We start from the raw sequence: 11,126 nt of genomic DNA on the forward strand, positions 1-11,126 counted from the left end.
AAGTGTTCTAGGTTCCTCTTACCATAGAATGAACTGGAACCGCGAAAAAAAAAAGCTGAATGGGTTCCGTGTCTTTCCACGTTCGATCCCTTCCCTTCGAACGACGGAGGAAACGCAATCGAGATAAATCAATGGTTGCCAATGGACGGTTGGTTCTTCGCTACTGTTCTCTATCTTCCTTCCTTCCTTCCATTCCGTGGACACCGCGGAGAAGATTGGAAGATTGCCAATCAGGATTACACATACACTCGTTGCGGATTCAGAATCGGATTTTTGTTTCGATTGGCCGGATGCGAGCCGGATTTTTCACGAGAAATTAGATACCAACTCGGTGCAACTCGGTTGAATCGAATCCGTGCTGTGTTAATGCACGCCTCTTTAACATTGGAAATCGACGAGGTTCGATCTCTCGATCGTAACGAACGGTTGCCGTGGTCGAACGAAAAAGTGGAAGGATGATAAAGGGAGGGATTGAAAAAGTAGATGGTTTGGTAGATTTATTCGATTTGCAGGATTTAATTTTGAAGGAATTCGTGTTTGTTTTTAGATACGTACGTTGTTGAAAAATAGTCTTTGTTGGAATTTATTTTCCCACAATAAGAAATCGTTCTGTGATAGGTTTTTTTTTTCTTTCAATTATATCTTGTAAACATTTAGAATATACCAATTGTTGAATTTTGATCTATATTATCAATATCAACGTTCATATATCTCTCCGCCTGATCTTAGTTTCAAAAGTATTCGTGGTATTATAGTAATGCTAATGTTAGTTCGAGATGGATAAATCCACGCCTTGATCTACACTTAAAACGAGACGAAAAAGTAAGCAAACCTATTCCATATTCACCGCGCACAAAGCACTCGACGATCCCTCACCAAGGATTCCGCTGTGAAGAGTCGGTAAGAAAGAAGCGGACGAGAGGAAAAGAAGGGGGAGAAAGCTTACAAAGAAGGAACGCGTTAAAGGGCGAGCCGACGCGACGTTGGTTGGACGTGAAAGCACAGCCTTTCGCGCGATAAACGTCGCGGTGCTCGAAACGTATCGATATAATCGCGGCGGATCGCCGTTCGAGCCCTGTAGAAGGAGGGATTTATAGATCGAGCGGGGCTATTAGATCGGATGTTTATTCAATGGGCCGCTTTTAAATTGAAACGTCTCTCTCCGTCGACAATGTCGTTTCCCCCTACGTGGCTGACACACGAAGCCGCTTCTGTTGCATACGAAACTGGCCGTGTGCATCGTGCACCACTCGCAAAAGGATACGATCGATAGCGAGCCGAGATCCTTTCAGATCCGATCGATTCCACGAGTTACCCCTTTGCCGAAAGGGTACGAGTTCAACTTCTGGTAATAGATCTGTGGGAAAATATTTCTGCGGTTTTATAATATAAAAGTATATATATATATATACTTTTTTTTCTTTTTTTTTATCGAGGAATTCACTATCCTGCATTACACATTTTTGAATACGAATATGCTAATTACACTTTCATTAAGAATCGTCGGAATCTACTTGCGAAATATCACATAATCGATAATCTAAGAAAAATGACAACCTAACCTCTCGATCACTTCCATCGGTTGTTCCGAAGAGAATTCAAAGCCAAACGATATTTCGCATAATCCTGCCGACTTTCAATCCTTCCATCCATTTTCACTGTGTATATCTCGATCGATTATTCGTTTAACCCACCATTACTCGCGAGCAAATCCATCGATAACCTCCCATTTATATCGGACCGAAGCCATACTACAGACACGTCGATTTGCAAGCGACCAGTAGCATCCATTGCGCATGATCGGGCGTGACGAACGACACTGGGCTGTCGCACGGCAAAAACAAAACGCTCTCTTCCTCTCGCGATGTATCAACGTGGCGGCATTTCGTCTCTATACGTAATGTAATACGGACAGTGGAAAGCTTATATGGCGTGACTTGATCACGCACTATCGCGGACGAATTGACGAGGCGCATGCTCGAAAGAAATGGACGTTACATAGTGTATAATGCGACGCGCCTCTTTTCTTTGTTGCGCGATGCTTATGGATCAAGGGCAAACCGGTAATGTAATATTCCGCGTGGCGCTCGTTTTTCACACGGTTCGACGCTGAACGATATCGAGAACGACGTTCGAACTGACTGGTTCGTTCTCCATCGAGGAGAATCTCTTTGAATGCTATTCGTTTCTTTCCTCTTTCTTTTTCGTTTTATCTTATTGGTTACCATTTGATAGAAAAGAAGTTTCATTCGTCGTTGGAAAAACTGGAATGAATTATGGTTACGATTTTTCCCTCGAGGAAGGGAGATGGAGAAAATTAGAGGTAAGGGAAAAAGTATATAATGAGACTTTACGTTTGTGCTATTATGTATATTTTCTACATAAGCTGTGCAGCTGTGTAGAATTTTACATGTAATGCGAGGTTTGGTTTCACGTTTACAACTGCTTGAGAAATTCTTTTTGCCACGATAGGGAAAAACAGGAATATTATAAGATCGTTGAAGAATAGATTCTGAGAGAGAGATGATGTGTTAAAATTTATTATTGTTTCGAGGTTAGAGTAAAGTATGTCGTCAATTTAAAATCGTCAAGATAATCAGATTTTTCTAAAATAATTTAATTAAATATATTTTAATTTTTGATGAAATTGTATTTCGTTTTAACGATTTTTTTTTTATTTTACAATAATCCTCTCTTTAACTGTACACGTTAATTCGATCGATGTTGACGTGTAATATTGCCGCCAGAGTTCACGATCGCAAAATATTTCACGTTTTATTTAGCAACCGGTTCGATAAGCCCACGATTGTATACCGTCTATAATTTACATTATTAGAAACGATCCCTCCCGCATGATGTGAAAATTAAAATATCAGCGTCCTCCAACGTTTTCCATTCGATCGCGCGATTTATAATATTGAAATTTATAGGGTGACTATATTTTTAACGCGAATTCGATCGAACCTGCGAACCTGGAAACCGGTCCAATGACAACATTAACGACTTTTCGTCGATTCGCCACGCTTCTTACCGCTTATTCACACAGGATACAACCAGTTCACCGTGCGTAAACTCGTAATATCGCGTTGATGCCTCTTAGTGGTTGTTGTCGAGCGTCTATATTGTACGCGTTTGGATAGGTACGATTTATTAATGGAATTTTCGCTTCGAGTTAATTGCTGGCGAATATTCGGGCCATCTTAAGAGGAGCTTTTATTAATCATAATTCGTTCGAATAATTTCTTACGAATATTTTAATGTTACTTGCTCGATAAATTTATTACTGCTTAATTCTACCTGTGATTTATAGGTAGAATTATTTATTTACATGAAAGTATGAAAATTCTAGATACGATTTATCTAGTATGCGATCCAAAAATGATTAAAATTATTGAACTAAAATTTGAGAAGTGACAAGTGATGCAACGAAAAGTTGTAAATTATTACGATATATATTAAAAAAAAAGATAGAAATGCAAATATCGATGAGATTTGTTAGAAAGAATTTGTTTGAAATACTAAAAGGAAAAGAGAAAAATGTCTTGCTATGTTTCTACCGTATTGACAGCACGTCTGACAGTAATCGACCGTTTCCACTTACATTTTATTTTTGTCGTTCGATTCATTCGTGAAATAAATTATTGTTCAAGTTCATTTTATTTGGGCGCTACGGTATGCGGATTTCGCGTTCTACGCGTGTTGAACGCGGTAGCAGAAATGTTAATTAACGAGACAACCGGGCAATAACGTTAAGCCAGATGAACATTAAATCTCGAACGACTTCGATACTTGTATACTGCTGCAATAATTGCATCGAATTGCAATCATAAAAACAAGTTATTCAGTTTTGTTTTCGTGTGCATAAGAGGAATTTAACGACAATTCTAACGACGCCATTGTATAATTTACCATAATTGAATAAAATATCTATTGTTTGATTGAATAAGTTATACGTGCAAATTGTTACGTAATTAAATTTGAAACTATAAGATTTTCCGATTTCAATTCTCTTTCGTTATTCAATGATTTATACCATTTTTTTTTTTTTTTTGTTATCAGGCAAAACTTGATTCGTTGCAACCTCCGTTTATTTATAGAATTCTTATTCTTTTCAACCACGTGTTCCAAAACTTTCTTTTTCTTCTACTCGATTTCTGTATCTAATTAACAAGTCTCTTGCAAATGCAATATTCTATTATATTATCTCTTATATTTCTTTCTTCAAAATCGAGATTCGTGAGATGTAGAGATTAATCCTTTTAATAAAAATAACTTAAAAATTTTGAATCAAGCTACTTCAAATGCTTGAAGTTATTATAACCACAGCCACTATTATTATTTTATCGAATCAATTTGTTCAACTGTTAAATTTTCATAAAACGATGCATCGTTCCATCCTTTTCTCCAAACAAATTCAGACCACTCTCCGCCCTCTTTTAGTTAAGAATAGAAAAAAAACTCGATACGTTTCATTTACTTTTTTCACGCAATGGCTATTATATAAGAACTACCATATCAATCGAATTCGCGTAGAAAATAATTAGAAAACTTTTATTCGAATCTCTTCCCATTCACGTTCACTCCAATCGAATCGAGGCTTATCGATTATTCTTCGGAATTTCCCCCACTTAATCATCCCTCCGAGTCCCTCATTCGGAATCGCCATCGCGGTTTGCATAATCTTCCCCGTGAAGTGAGGAGAAAGAGAGAGAGAGAGAGAGAGAGAGAGAGAGAGAGAGAGAGAGAGAGAGAGAGAGAAGGATCGCCTACAGTGGTCCGTAAATCTTCCCGAGATCCGTTATCGAGAACGTACGAACAACTTCGCGTTTCCTAACGTCTGATCACAGTTCGAAGATACTACCACTACCACCACTAATGGAAGGATACACGACGCGCGCCCTCTGTGTGCACGCGCACATTCAAAATTCAATCCCTCGTAAGTAAGTTGGTTTCTTTTTTCTCTCTCCCTCCACTCCGTCCGCGAGAGATCGATCGACGCGTCATTCCCATTCCCAGAATCAATTTCTTCATTCATTCCTGCTCCTCTCGCCTACCTTCAGATCCAATTTAATTCCGATTTTTTTCCCCTTTCCCGAAACGTCTATATCATTACCCGCGTTAAACACGCTCGCGATCAATCTTCCCTTCTCGAATACGCGCTCCCAACCTTTCTTAAGATTATTAAGATTAATTCGAGCCCGTGAATCCACCGGCGTGGCCGGCGTCGTAATGACGGTATACGAACCGCGGACTCTCTAATTTATCAAAGGAGGAGAGAAGGAATCTCGCACGTTCTCGCTCTACTTACCGACCGACCGACCGACTCGTGACTCGTTGCATCTCTTCGCGTCCCGCGAGTGAGACAATGCAGAATACGTTTTTTTAGAATTTTTACGAGGTCGAAAATATCGAATTTCTGCGCTCTGTTCTCTTTTGTGCTCAAGAAAAGAACAGTTTATTATTTATGGAACGGGACACAATTGGACGTTTTTTTTTTTTTTTTTTGCATTCGGGCAATATAACTTCGTAACTTTATATTCGTAACTTCAGTACTGTGTGGATTGGATATTCGTCGATATCGATGTTTGTGCATTAACGTTCGTGACGATCGTTCGTGGGCAGTCTAAGGATTTAAACGGGAAGTGGGCGATGTGATCGAATAAATATGAAGTATAAGCATGTATATACGTATATATAGGTTGATGTAACGCGAGAGAAGCGGACAACACGCGTTGTCGTGCGTCGCGTATCACAGAAGTTAACTCGTATCTCGCGTGTTCAACCACGATACGTCTCGCTTGAATAATTTTAAGCCACAAAGGAGGGAGAGGGGAGAGGGAGGGGAAGGAAGCTTAACGCTCTGGCGTTTGTATCTTCTTTTTTTTTTTTTATTTTTTTTTTTTTTTTTTTTTTTTTTTATTTTTTTTTTTTTATTTTTTTTTTTTTACGAACCATGGTAAAATTTCAGATCGACCAGATAAATCGTACCTCGGGTGAATTCTCTCCATTGAACGAGAACGAGGATCCCGAGGCCGGATGGATAGTTGGATGGATGGATGGATGTCGCTTATTTTTTCGAGAAAAGAAAACGAAACACGATGGGGTTACGTGCTTCGGTCGTGCGCTTCGTTCGGCACAAAAAAGCACGGAGCAAAGAGGCTTAGGGACAATTTGAATTTGAAATTAAAAGGGATAAGAGGGGATCGAACGGGGATCATCGTAGAACGTAGCGTGAAATTCGAGGATGAAAGGCGTCGTCGTGTCTAATTTGATGGGATTCGAATTTATGGCGATTTAATTAAAAAGAAGGAGAGGAGGAAAAAAAAAAAGGAAAATATAATGTCTCGGGACAAAATTAATATGTGAGAAGATAAGATATATTAACTGGTTCTGCAACTTTGTATCCTCGCGAATGGCCGAGTATCACCTGTCGGCCCATTTCCATTTAATTTTTCGAACGAATTAAAAAAAAAAAAAAATCCTTGAAATATTATTCAAACTTAATCCCTTAAGAAATCTTCTTAAAGAAATTTTTAAATCGCTTACTCGACCCAAAAATATCGTACCCTCAACTCTCTACAAACAACATCACAAACAACACTTTTCGCGCGGATCCGAAACGAACGAGCGAACGAACGAACGCGAGAGAGAGAGAGAGAGAGAGAGAGAGAGAAAAGGGGAGGGGGACGAGTGCGACGAGGTTGAAAACAGTCTCGAGGCCATTCGCTAATTCGACGCAACCGGACGAGGCTAACGCCGCGAGTAAAATTTTATAGCGGGCCGAGAGAGTCTAGTGGTTGTCATACGCGCGTAATCTCATACTCCACGCTGGCAAACGATCGAACGTTCCGCGAAGGGAAGCACTTAGAGCAGCCACGATATCTCGCGGATCGTTCACAGGATGCTCGGCTCCCCCCTCCTTCCCATCCAACTCTGACCGACTCTATCTCATCGACACTATTTTCTCCGATCTTTCGTCCTCGAATCGCATTTGTACGTTTCCAACAGGAGTTCGCCTTCTTTGATACCGCCAATCTCTTCTTTAACTTCATTCGTTCCTTCTTCTCACCACGTCTCTTCTTTTTCATTCTTTTTTCTTTTTTTTTTTTGTTCAAATTAATTTTTAACATCTGTTTCCTTTCTTTTTTCTCTTTTTTGTATATATATATATATATATACTTGGCTTAGTCTATGAGATTCGATTCCTCGATCATCGTGTGACAATCTGACGATTGGAAATAAAAAAAAAAAAAAAAAAAAGTTGGGGACTTATTACCGTGGTAAAACGAGGCGTACGTTGTTAATTAATCGTCCGGTCAACAAGCAAGCCTCGAGTTATGGCCGAGCAATTAACCGACGAGTAATTAACAGCGGTCCAACGAGACGTCGGTTTTTAAATGGCAAGCGGATTCTGTGGTAGGAAAAGAAGAGAAGGGGGAGTACATCATCGATGCCCTAACGAGTTTCTAGTCGATTTCATTCCGTTCCTGCCTCTGTGATGTTACGATTCGTAATATCTCCTTGAATCGTGATATTAAATTTTTTCTTTTCTTTTTTTTTTTTTTTTTTTTTATCAATTAGCCGTAAATTTTTTTCGATTCACAACGATATATATTATTGATATTTTAAATTATACGCACTTGAACGTACCTGTATATACGCGTATAAAAGTTTCCAGGCAATTTATTCACCTGAGCGAATAACGAATTGATTTATTAAGCGGCTAAATCACGATTCATTTCTCAGAGATAAGAACACTATCGGCTTGGGTAGAAAAATGTATACGATACAGGTGACAGTAGACAGTTAGATAGACACGAAATGCCTAAAACTACTAGGCAAATCGAGCGAACCTGTTATTCAACTTCTGTAATACGATAGTTCAAACGGAGGCCGAACGAACGAGTCATTTTTAATCGTAAACGAGAGTGCCAAATTTTCTAATTAATTTTAGGGTAGACACGAGTGGGGCGACCTCTCTTCGATTCGATTTATAGGTTAGGGATCCGTGAGTGTATCTCGGGTGTATCTCGTCGACCGAAAAAATCAACGCCATCTACGAGCGAGTTTCACACGGACGCTATTACTGTCGCGGTTTCGATTTCTCTAAAAATGCATCGTGGAAAACGCACGTAACAGATGATTTCCGACGCCATCTATATAATTCTTCGGGATAGTGCGCGCGCGCACGATAATTTGTACGCTTAATGATTCGCGTATTAACCGGTGGTTCTCCCTTTACCCGGTGATCAGTCATAACGCGATAAGCGGACGATAACGCGGGAAATATCGCCGACACAATGAACGCCGCGTATTTCATAGCGCGCAGCGTTCTTCCAACCACGTCCACAACCACCGATCGTTGACTTTTAATTGCTACACGAGAAACCCGAGACGTCACCGGCGATCCACCGCGTTGATTTTCCACGCCGATTACCCCGCCGACCCATTCCACCTGCCCGAGAATCCGGACAAGTGAGCCTATCCTCGAATACACGAGTATGAAACATGAAGAAATACACGTTATATTATCGTTCAAAAATGAGTGTGTGTATGAAACATATATATGTATACTATTGCTCAAAAGTATTCGAAGGATGAGTGTATATATATATATAGATATGGAGGAATATACTATTGTTCGAAAGTATTCGAAGGACGAGTAAGAAAATATGGAGAAATATACGTATATTATTGTTCGAAAGTATTCGAAGAATGGATATGTGCATGAAAATACGGAGAAATATTCGTATATTATCGGTGAAAAATATTCGAAGGATGAGTACGAAGATATGGAGAAATATGCGTATACTATTGCTCAAAAAATATTCGAATAATACTTTTGAGTATGCGTATGAAAATATATTATTCAAAATATTCGAAAGAATATATACGAAAGGATATCGAATATACGTAGGATATATGAAATAATCAAGGATCTGTAATGATTTTATTCTCCGATTACAGTAGATACGAATGTACTATTTCTTCGGGTTTAATTTATTAACCTATTTATTATAAGATAAGATTCTTTTAAAGTCTACTAATGTTAAATTTATCAATAATAGTTGTACGATAGTTAACGTTTAATTCCAACATATAGGCAATATGTTTTATCGCACGATTTTATATTTCTAATCTATAAACTACATAAGAACTACATAATAAATACAATAGTCAAACATTAGTATTATTCAATGACAAATTTACTGTTTAAAAGATATACATATTAAGAAATTTTAACATCAAAAATATTCTTGGAAAAAGCGAAGTTAACAATAGAATATGGAATCAAATTAGAAAGCAACATTTGTATAAATATCAAAATATGATTGACCGAAAACTCGCACGTTCACAATTCTATATCATTAATATATAGAAATAATAAACACAGAAACTCGCAGTATATTTTTATCTCGTTCCGCATTAGAGACTCTTAAATTTTCGATCACAATTCAACGAAATTCACACGAAACGTTCCATAGAAAAACAGAAAGTCAGGAATACCGGCGGTAAATTAGCGAGGCAGGTTCGGTGTAACGCGATCTGCCGACACGGCTGCTAGGATCAAGCCAGATACGCTTGAATATTAAGGCTTGCCGCGGGACTTTGAGCGCGATAAGGCATTTAATACTCGCCACCGTGTTCACGGCGCTTTTTCGAATTCGCCGCATAGCTTCGCCCCTCCTTCGTCGAACGGGCAGACGAAAATATTACGCGCGGCCTCCGCAAAACGATTTTTCACCAACCGCGCTCACGATTATCGCGGGGATAACTCCTTTTCGCGTGAACCGTTACCGACCTGCCTAGTTACTACTGTCCACGAAACGAATTATGCCCGAACGTATTAAAGTGGTAAATCACCTTCACCGTGGCGCGCGATCATTTTTCCAACGAAGCCGATTTACAATGGTGCGTTTGACCCCCGCTTTCTACGTCTTTTTCTCCCAATTTTACGCGGAAACGCTCGAATTTAGAATTCAGAAGACAATTGACAGCTACGATCGAGATTTATACCGTGAAATTGGAATTGCTTCGTCGAGTGTTTACGGCGAATCGAAATGAATGTTCGTCACGAAGCACTTTTTTTCGAGTTTCGACTCGCGATTCGTTGACTATATCTTTGTCTATTGATTTTTTTGAAGGTTTCGTTTCATTTTACGCAAAGTAGATAGTTTTTGTAAGAGGAATTCAATAACACGTATGTTTTCGTGCGGAAATTTTGACTTTTGATTTGGTTAAATTAGGTTAGGTTAGGTTAAGTGATATGTTCACTCGAATTCGTTAATTAAAAAGTGCAAATTGCAATGGAATAAATCTATTCGAGCAATTATTAGATTATTAATAGTCTCTTAAATCTAATAATATAATAAAGAAAATTTATTTTGCAATTTCTAGTTTCTGCACAAAAACATATTGCTTTTGATATTTTGTTTATAAGTGCTATTCACATGTAACGAAATCTTTTTCATATGATTACCTTTGATTCTTGTATATATATCTTCAATCTCACTTCTCACGTAGAAGGAGAATTTGCATATTCAGCACACATCGGTTACAAAATTTACGAACGTTATGTCGACTCTTGTCTCATCTTTTACCAATGCATAAACACACATCGATTCTCTTTCCAATACTTGTTTTCTCATCAAATCAAACTCTGTCGAAACATATTCCTTCAGCTTATCTTCAAAACTCTTGTTCACGATTCGCATAAATCTTTTTTGCATATATTAAACATCGTTCAAAGTGATCAGTCATCTTGCACATAACCAAACTTCTTCTCTTTTCCATACGTTCGCGAATTAACCCGATATTTTTCTCTGAAAGAAAGAAATCGATGCAAAAAAGAGAAAGATCGTATACCTATCAACAGCTAAACACATTTACCGACGAATAATCATCCGCGTATCCTCGACAAGATCCAGTCAACCATGAACACTGCTAAAATCCGCCAATCTCTCGCCATTTCCACGCGGTATATAGTATAAGCATGGAGAGATGGTCGGCAGAAGCGCATGCGTGGCGAGATGAGAAGGAGATGCGAGAACGATCTGGTAACGAGTCGGCGGCATCGCAAAGCGAACACGATCTCCGATCTCTGGGATCTCGGTCGGCCGCTGCTA

The 11,126-nt window shown here is 38.8% G+C and overlaps 1 protein-coding gene and 1 long non-coding RNA gene across 2 annotated transcripts in view; both read right to left on the reverse strand.

Annotated features, from left to right (window-relative positions):
- LOC102677114 overlaps positions 1-11,126 on the reverse strand; it is a 217,247-nt gene that overhangs the window by 68,024 nt on the left and 138,097 nt on the right. The window lies entirely within an intron of this gene.
- On the reverse strand, positions 10,792-11,120 carry LOC116185875. The gene is made up of 2 exons (XR_004150774.1): positions 10,891-11,120; positions 10,792-10,823 (listed from the first exon to the last, which is right to left on the reverse strand). It is a non-coding gene; the product is annotated as an uncharacterized LOC116185875 (long non-coding RNA).

Source organism: Apis dorsata, unplaced genomic scaffold, assembly GCF_000469605.1.
Source record: "Apis dorsata unplaced genomic scaffold, Apis dorsata 1.3 scaffold_312, whole genome shotgun sequence".
NCBI lineage: Eukaryota > Metazoa > Arthropoda > Insecta > Hymenoptera > Apidae > Apis > Apis dorsata.